At 33.5% G+C, this 9,652-nt stretch overlaps 1 long non-coding RNA gene across 1 annotated transcript; it reads right to left on the minus strand.

Annotated features, from left to right (window-relative positions):
- Positions 1–251: 251 nt before the first annotated feature.
- Positions 252–8,348, minus strand: LOC134230608 (uncharacterized). The gene is made up of 3 exons (XR_009984382.1): positions 8,284–8,348; positions 7,680–7,731; positions 252–420 (listed from the first exon to the last, which is right to left on the minus strand). It is a non-coding gene; the product is annotated as an uncharacterized LOC134230608 (long non-coding RNA).
- Between the last annotated feature and the right edge of the window lie 1,304 nt (positions 8,349–9,652).

The raw sequence follows: 9,652 nt of genomic DNA on the forward strand, positions 1-9,652 counted from the left end.
ACCAGACAGCTAATTTCAAAATCAGAGTATGTGACCATTCTTTAGAAATTGAAAATGGTAGACAGATTAATCAGTTCGCACAAAATACATGTAATATGTGATTTAAATTTTAGGGGTGACAGTGAAGAGGAAGGCAAACAAGCATTTCGAAAATGGTTTTCGCACATCGGAGAACTGCGATCAATTTATCCTAAGGCATCTATTCTTGCTCTTAGTGCAACATGTACCAAAAAAATGTCTTTGGACTCTTTGTACAACCTTAGCTGCTGCAGTCACAACATCCTCTGGGTTGGAGATGGTCAGCACTTCCAGCACAGTTTTTTCAACATTTAGTGATTTAAAAATAGCTTTGCATAATTTCTGATGAATCTCATTCACAATTAGAGCTGTCCTCTTCCCACTTGGATATGATATTGTCATCTAATTCATCCAAGAAAAGCAGTTTACATGAAAAATGTACTCAGCATATAAGCATGCAAAAATCAATGCATTAACATTGTGATATTACTTACAAAATCAAACATTATTTTACTGAACAATCCTGATAAATATTTTTAAAAGTAAAATTTTATTTGAAAAATAAACAAGAAATGTTTGAAGACAATGTGGCCATCCGAATGATAAATGTCAGAAACAAAAAAATATTTAAACAAAATTTTAAATAAAATAACTGCATGTAACTTTCAGAATAGATATATGTGGTTAGGCAGTTGGCCATTTTCTATTATGTCAGAAACATGCCAAATATGCCTGGCATGAAGTATATGAATGTACCATCCTTGTTAAAGGCATTTTACAAGATGACCCAGATTTGAATTTATTACCGGGGAAATAATTATACCCCCCGCAAACGAAGTTTAGGGGGGGGGGGGTATATTGGAATCACCATGTCCGTCTGTCCGTCTGTCTGTAGACGAGATTTTTGTCCGGACCATTACTCAGAAACTATTGGAAGGATTTGTCTGAAAATTTGTACACATATTATTCACCATATGAAGTTGTGCACCTGATATTTTTCGTCTTGATTGGATTATTATTTTGAATTTTACAGGTGTTTTTTCATTTTTATTTTGTGGTTTTGTCTGGACCTTTTCTCAGAAACTATTGCAAGGATTAATCTGAAAATTTGTACTTTTATTATTCACCATATGAAGGTGTGCAAATAAAATTTTCAACTCTTTTTGTTCATTTTTCTGCATTTTACAGGTTTTTTAAAATTCTAATGGACTTGTTCATTTTGGGCTCATGTTTAAGGTTTGAGACATAGAATCTAGAATATCTGTACAAAAACGTGAACTACAGCTTAAAACTACTCATAAAAACTTAAAAAAGAAACATCATCAAGTGTTAAAAACAGTTTTTACATTGCACAGAAGATAATGTAATTATGTTCCCCAAACGAAGTTGGGGAACATATTGTTTTTACTCTGTTTCTTATTATTATTATTATTTTTCTTCTTCTTCCTGGGTACTTTTTTGTCCGGGAGTGATCTTGTAAACTACACATCCGACTTAGGTAAAACCTTTTTAGGGTCAGTAGGCATGTTATGTAGATTTGCGGAACGAAGGTCATTTTGCGCGCACGTGCTTGCAAGAGCGTGCACGTGCAACACGTGAAATGACCGATTTAATTGATATAGGCGTAACTTTTCACATTTTTGATGAAATGCTTTGAAACTCATAATATATGGATATATTAGTAGCATAGACAATATGACATGGTCAAAATAGCAAGATCTCATGCGCATGCACGTGCGCTTCGCTCTGATTGGCTGAAACTAAAGTCTTAATATCTTTCTTGTTTTTTGACGAAATCCTTTGAAATTTTGAACATAGCCATACATTTTAATATCCTACAACACGATATATAGCAATTATCATAAAAACACGTGCATGCACGTGCGCTGCAATCTGATTGGCTTAAACTTTAAATAGCTATAACTCCCTTGATTTTCAACCAAACAGGATGGGATTTGGAACAAAGATAGATATAATGGACCTCTACAAGAAGGTATGGTCACCATGCACATGCATACACGTGCGTGTACGTGTACTGCAATCTCATTGGCTGAAACTTTAAACAGCTATAACTCCCTCGGTTTTCAACCAAACGGGGTGGGATTTAGAACATAGATAGATATAATGGACTTCTACAAGAAGGTATGGTCACCATGCTAATGTATGCACGTGTGTGCACGTGAAATGAGTAAAATCCAAAATACCCTCGAATGAGCGTATTTTTAATACTTTTGGATTAAATACTTCAATATTTAGTACATTAAAATATATAGATTGTGTAGACAATATGATATGGTCATTACGCACATGCATTCACACGCGTGCAATGCTAAAATTTGAATGAACTTGGTACACTTCTTGGTAAACGTTGTTAAAATCTCAAATGCATAGAGTTTGTCTTATTTAATGAAGCTTACAGGGGATATGGCACCAAAAGGGAGTTGGGGAGCGTTTGGGGAACATCTGTAACGGTCCCCGTTACAATTAGCACTAGTTATGTTCCCCAAACGAAGTTGGGGAACATATTGTTTTTACTCTGTTTCTTATTATTATTATTATTTTTCTTCTTCTTCTTCTTCTTCTTCTTCTTCTTCTTCTTCTTCTTCTTCTTCTTCTTCCTGGAACTTTTTTGTCCGGGAATGATTTTGTAAACTGTTCGTCCGATGTAGGTAAAACCTTTTTAGGGTTAGTAGACATGTTATGTAGATTTGCGGAATCAAGGTCATTTTGCGCGCACGTGCTTGCAAGAGCGTGCACGTGCAACACGTGAAACGACCAATATAATAGATATAGCCACAACTGTTCTATTTTTAGATGAAATGCTTTAAAACTCATAATGTGAGGATATATTAGTAGTATAGACATGACGACATGGTGAAAATAGCAAGATCTCACGCGCATGCACGTGCACTTCGCTCTGATTGGCTGCAACTAAAGTCTCAATATCTTTCTTGTTTTTTGACGAAATCCTTTGCAATTTTGAACATAGCCATGCATTAGGATATTCTACAACATGAAATAAAGCAATTATCATGAAAACACGTGCATGCACGTGCGCTGCAATCTGATTGGCTGAAACTTTAAACAGCTATAACTCCCTCGGTTTTCAACCAAACAGGATGGGATTTGGAACATAGATAGATATAATAGACTTCTACAAGTAGGTATGGTCACCATGCACATGCATACACATGTGTGTACATGTGCTGCAATCTGATTGGCTGAAACTTTAAACAGCTATAACTCCCTTAGTTTTCACCCAAATGGGTTGGAATTTAGAACATAGATAGATGTAATGGACTTCTGCAAGAAGGTATGGTCACCATGCTCATGTATACACGTGCGTGTACGTGAAATGAGTAAAATCAAACATACACTTGAATGAGCGTATTTTTTAAATAATTTTGGATAAAATACTTTAATTTTCAGTGTATTAAAAATATAGATTGTGTAGACAAGATGATATGGTCATGACGCAAATGCATTCACATGTGCACGCGTGCAATGCTAAAGTTTAAATGATTTTTGTACACTTCTTTGTAAATGTTGTTAAAATCTCAGATGCATAGAGTTTGTCTTATTTAATGAAGCTTACAGGGAATATGGCACCAAAAGGTAGTTGGGGAGTGTTTGGGGAACATCTGTAACGGTCCCCGTTACAATTAGCACTAGTTATTATTATTAAGGTCTTCCGTCTTCAGCGGAAGACCTTCTTGTTATTCTTAGGTTTCTTTTTCACTTTTATTATTATTATTATTCTTTTTTTTCTTACCGATTTTGTGCACGCGATTTCTCAAAAACGGCTCGATGGATTTCCATGAAACTTTCAGGACTTATGTAACATAACTTGAACCTTATGCATTTTTTTCCGATTTGATGACGTCACTTCCGGTTTGGAGATATTGTCGATTTTATGATTTTTTAAGGGTCAGGTTGTCTCCAGACTTTCTCAATAATGGCTCAAGATAGAAACATGAAACTCTCAGGTATGATAGACCATAGTCTGTAGATATGTATAACGTATTTTATTTTTATCGGAAGTGCCGCACGTCGGCGCTCGCTATGGCCCGAAAATAGTCGTATCGCGAATTTCAAAATTTTTAACTCCTTTACTACGATATCTTTTTACCTGGAAATATTTTGTTAAAAGATATAGAACAAAAAAAGTGTAGAATTCCAAGATCTTTTAAATCGTATCTTGAAAAAAGGGCTGGCTACTAAAATTAAGGGCCTAGAGGGGCCGAAAGTTTTTTCTTTATATCTCGAAACATATTGAGAATTTGTAATACGTCAAAGAAGCAAAGTTGTTCAAAATCTCAAGCTTAATTTATTGGTATCGTCGAAAAAAGTCCGGCGTCGTCACTTCCGGCCAAACCGGAAGTAGTCGAAAAACACGTATTTTTGACGTTCTTGACAAGTTTTTAGTGAAGATATGTCTCTGGGAGCTTAAAAATAAATTTTCCGTCCGTCGTCGTCACTTCCGGTCAAACCGGAAGTAGCAAAAAATGGCTTATTTTTGCATTAATTAACTAAGCCTAGGATGATTAAACCCATTTTGGGGCGTTATTACTCATTTTTGTTAAAGATGAAAGCTACTTCCGGTCAGACAGGACGGAAGACCTACTCGTTGCTTTGCAACGAGCTTTGCTCTAGTTCTTATTCTTGTTTTTCTTCCTGGGAAAATTTTGTCCGCGAGTGATCTTGTAAATTACACATCCGACTTAGGTGAAACCTTTTTAGGGTAAGTAGGCATGTTATGTAGATTTGCGGAATCAAGGTCATTTTGCGCGCACGTGCTTGCAAGAGCGCGCACGTGCAAAACTTAAAATGACCAATATATAATGGATATAACCGTAACTTCTCTATTTTGTGACGAAATATTTTGAAACTTATAATGTAAGGATATATTAGTAGCATGCACAAGATGACATGGTCAAAATAGCAAGATCGCACGCGCATGCACGTGCGCTTCGCTCTGATTGGCTGAAACTAAAGTCTCAATATCTTTTTTGTTTTTTGATAAAATCATTTGAAATTTTGAACATAGTCATACATTAGGGAGATCTACAGCCTGTTATATAAGATTTATCATGAAAGCATGTGCATGCACATGTGCTTGCAAGAGCTCGCACGTGCAACACGAGAAATGTCCAATATAATTGATACAGACGTAACTATTTAAATTATTGATGACATGCTTTGAAACTCATTTTATAAGTATATATTAGAAGCATAGACAAAATGACATGGTCAAAAAAGTAAGATCTCACGCGCATGCGCGTGCGCTTCGCTCTGATTGGCTGAAACTAAAGCTTCAATATCTTTCTTGTTTCTTGTCATAATCCTTTGAAATTTTGAACATAGACCTACATTATAAAGATCTACAGCATGATATATAAGAATTTTCATGAAAGCATGCGCATGCCCGCGTGCTGTAATCTGATTGGCTGAAACTTTAAATGGCTATATCTACTTTGTCTTTTGACGAAATGCTTTGAAATTTAAAACATTATCATGCATTAGGATATCCTACAATATGATATAGAAAACAATCATGAAATCACGAGCATGCACGTGTGCTGCAATCTGATTGGCTTAAACTTGAAAAAGCTATAACTCCCTTGTTTTTCAACCAAACAGGATGGGATTTAGAATATAGATAGATATAAGGGACTCCTTCAAGAAGGTATGGTCATCATGCACGTGCACGCACGTGCGTGCATTTGGAACGAGTGAAATGAAAAATACACTTGAAAGAGTGATTTTTCATACTTTTGGACTGAATGCTTTAATATATTGTATATTAAAATATGTAGATAGTGTAGACAAGATGATATGATCATAACGCACATGCATCCACATGCGCACGGGTGCAATGCTAAAATTTGAATATAATTGGTAACCTTCTGAGAAAACGTTGTTAAAGTCAAAATGCACAGAGTTTGTCTTATTTAATGAAGCTTACAGGGAATATGGCACCAAAAAGGAGTTGGGGAGCGTTTGGGGAACATCTGTAACGGTCCCCGTTACAATTAGCACTAGTTTCATTTGTCTCTTGGGAATAATGACTGGACATGCATCCAGTTAAAGATAAATTAATGAGTTTGGTGTTGGATTTTAGTTGTTTAGGCATATCTCTTATCAAGCGTTTGTGTGTTATCAAATCTACAGGGAATAAGGCACAAGAATTAAAGATCTCTCTTCTCTTATTCTCTTAATTGTAATTTATTGTCTGTCAAAACACTTCATTACTGGATGACCAGCTCTTTATTTTCAAAATGCATTTCAAATTGATATATCAAGATAATAATTTGATATTGTATAATGTTTTTTTTTTTCAACAATCAGTTTGCAGAGTGACATAACACATAATTGCAATATATTTTTTTAATGCAGTAATAAAAAAAAATAAAATGAAAAAAAAAAATCTTACAATGGAATTACAATGTATTAGTATTGATGTTTCATTTGGTTGCACCTCCGTTTCATTCATTAAGAAACATGATGAGCAATTATATTTCACTGCAAATTTTTGTAAGTAAATTAGGAACATCTCTAGTTTTTATTTTGTGGTTTTGTCTGGGCCGTTTCTCAGAAACTATTGCAAGGATTAATCTGAAAATTTGTACACTTATTATTCACCACTTGAAGGTGTGCAACTGGAATGTTCAACTCTTTTGGTTCATTTTTTTGCATTTTACAGGTTTTATTTTTTATTTTAATTCACTTGTTCATTTTGGGCTCATGTTTAAGGTTTGAGATATAGAATCTAGAATATCAGTACAAAAATACTACAGCTTAAAACTACTCATATAAACTTAAAAAAAAAAGAAACATCATCAAGTGTTAAAAACAGTTTTTACATTGCACAGAAGATAATGTATTTTCATTTTTCTCTTGGGAATAATGACTGGACATGCATCCAGTTAAAGATAAATTAATGAGTTTGGTGTGGGAAGTTGAACATTAAGGAATCTCATTATCAACCACGTGTAATCTCCTGGGAATCAGGCACAAGAATTTTAAGATCTCTCTTCTCTTATTCTCTTAATTGTAATTTATTGTCTGTCAAAGCACTTCATTACTGAATGACCAGCTTTTTATTTTCAAATGAATTTGATATAAAGTTATCAAGATTAATTTGATTTTGTATGATAAATTTTTTTTCAACAATCAGTTTGCAGGGTGACATAACGCGTAATTGCAATATATTTTTTTTAATGCAAAAATAAAATAAATAAGTAAATAAAAAAAAAAAATGTTACAGGGGAATTACAATGTATTAGCATTGATGTTTCATTTGGTTGCACCTTTGTTTCATTCATTAAGAAACATCATGAGCAATTATATTTCACTGCGAATTTTTGTAAATACCTGGTAAATTGTGAACACCTCTAGATCCATAAAGTATTTTTGAATTGGCACCTTCTCTGAAAAACCCAGCGGGGGGTATTTGTCCCTATTGGACAGTTCTAGTTTTTTGTTGGAAATAAATTTGTGATTAGAAGAGCATTGGAAATGCTTCATTTAGGTGAAATTGTAGGGTTTTTTTTAAATTCAGGACAAGATCTTCAATCTCCGGTGGCATATCTTTAAAATGCTTTCACAACATATAATCTGGTAATAAATATGTATAAATATATTTGAATGTAATAAATTACCTGATCCTCTTCCAGTGTGATCGGCTGAACCAAATTTTAAAAGTAAATGAACCTGGAATTTTAAAGACAACTAGTATAGCATGCAAAACAATAAATATTTAACAGAAATTAACAAAAAAATTATAATTATGAAACAGTAAAACAAACAATTAAGTGAAATGTAACAGGGAGGAAACTATGTCCGTATGATACTATAACTGGTACCTCATCTTTACATGTGAATGTTATTGTATTTGTCATTTCAATTGTACCATTGCCTGTTACACTTGCACATCTTTTAAACTATTGGAAACAGTAACATGAGTAACAGAAAACAAAGCATATAAATTGGGGAATACAGTAGAACAATATGATCAGATCACTGATGTGTGACCTATTTTGACATATAGGTCTACATTTTTCATCCTATTCATTTGATAAAACAAAAAGTTAAATTATTATAAAACAAATGTTACTGAAGTCTCACCTTATTCCTAGGAAAATGTGAATTTTAATAATCATGGGGTGATTGTATGATCATATTGTTACTAAAATTGTAAAGAACATGATTGAAAACCCCCCCAAAAAAAAAAACGTGAAGGATGTAATTTAATATTCACTATACCTCTACTTCTCCTTGTAAGGTTGTATGACTATGAGTATCACTTGGCCTCTCAGTGAAGCAAGTTCTTGTTTTTGATTTTTCAATTTTCTAAAATAGTAAAAAAAATAAATGAACAGTATTTCACTTTTGTAAATATAGAATTCTTTCAGAATAATAGAACATTAAAATGTTTTGAAAATTTGAATTGCTAAGGATACATGGCCATATAGCAATTTAAAAATATTAATATTGAACACAACATACATAGTCTCCGATCGATTTTCTAACAACAAAAATTCTGTTTTAATATTTGCGCATGCAGTGGGAAAAAACAACTCAACGAAGATTGATGCAAAGATTATAATATTTATATGTTTGTTTATACATATAGTATATATGTGATAATATAAAAGCTAATAGAAACTGAATACAGTAAATGTGATTAAATTCATTAAGCATCAAGTACAAAAATTTCATTTAATACAGAGGTCTTTGATAAAATGTTTTCTTTTTTGATAAAGAAAACTGTTATTTTAGTGAATAATATACATGCACACAGTATTTTTTTAAACGAGTCTTCCTCTACATAAGTGTTACAGATCACTGTTGTAACTCATCTAAAAATGATTTTCGTCCATGTCATAGCACTCTGTAACTGGAGGGTAGGTAACTTGAATTAACACATTTATGAAGGTTATAAGTAGTTCTAATGATAGTCTCCTCTGAATCCCATGCTGTCCTTCACAAAGCAAGAAAATTACACGGATACAAATTGCACTCTGCACCTTCTAAAATAGTCCTCCATAAAATTAATTGATATCTCCATCTACTGCACATTGGCATTCATGGCATCCTTAAGCGATCTTAAAGTTCGCAGCTCCTTTTGTAGGGGGTTGGTAGAAAATGATGATCTCTGCATCATTTTTAGTTTTACCTTGTGACGTCTTCTAGAAAGAATGAAAAGTGTCTTTTTTAATATTGATGTATGATGATAGTGAAGTTAACATTTAATGAAAATAATTAAATCTAAAAAAAACTTTTTACAAAATACATTAAAATAAAAATTGGTTCAATTTATGAGAAAAAATACGGCCTAAATGCTCACCTTAATTCTGTCAAAATTGAGTCCTCCACACCCGTGAATGTTCCCTGGCTTCCTTGTGTTGGGGACTTGATACATGTAGTAGCTGTCTCCGTGGCTGAAGAGTCCGTGAAAGCAGCAGCCATACTCTTTGGGGGTGATATTGGGGAAAATGCTGGGTAGGTGCTAGTCCTTCTGACAAGTCAGATAACAGCATTTAGACAAACCCTTGAAAAAATAAATAAAACACGTAGTTTTAAAGTTTTTTGCTCAAAAGATTTTTTTTTAGAACAAACTCTTTGTAAACTT

This window comes from Saccostrea cucullata, unplaced genomic scaffold, assembly GCF_032062105.1.
Source record: "Saccostrea cucullata isolate Sc308-1 unplaced genomic scaffold, CSIRO_AGI_Scuc_v1 ctg4712, whole genome shotgun sequence".
Taxonomy (NCBI): domain Eukaryota; kingdom Metazoa; phylum Mollusca; class Bivalvia; order Ostreida; family Ostreidae; genus Saccostrea; species Saccostrea cuccullata.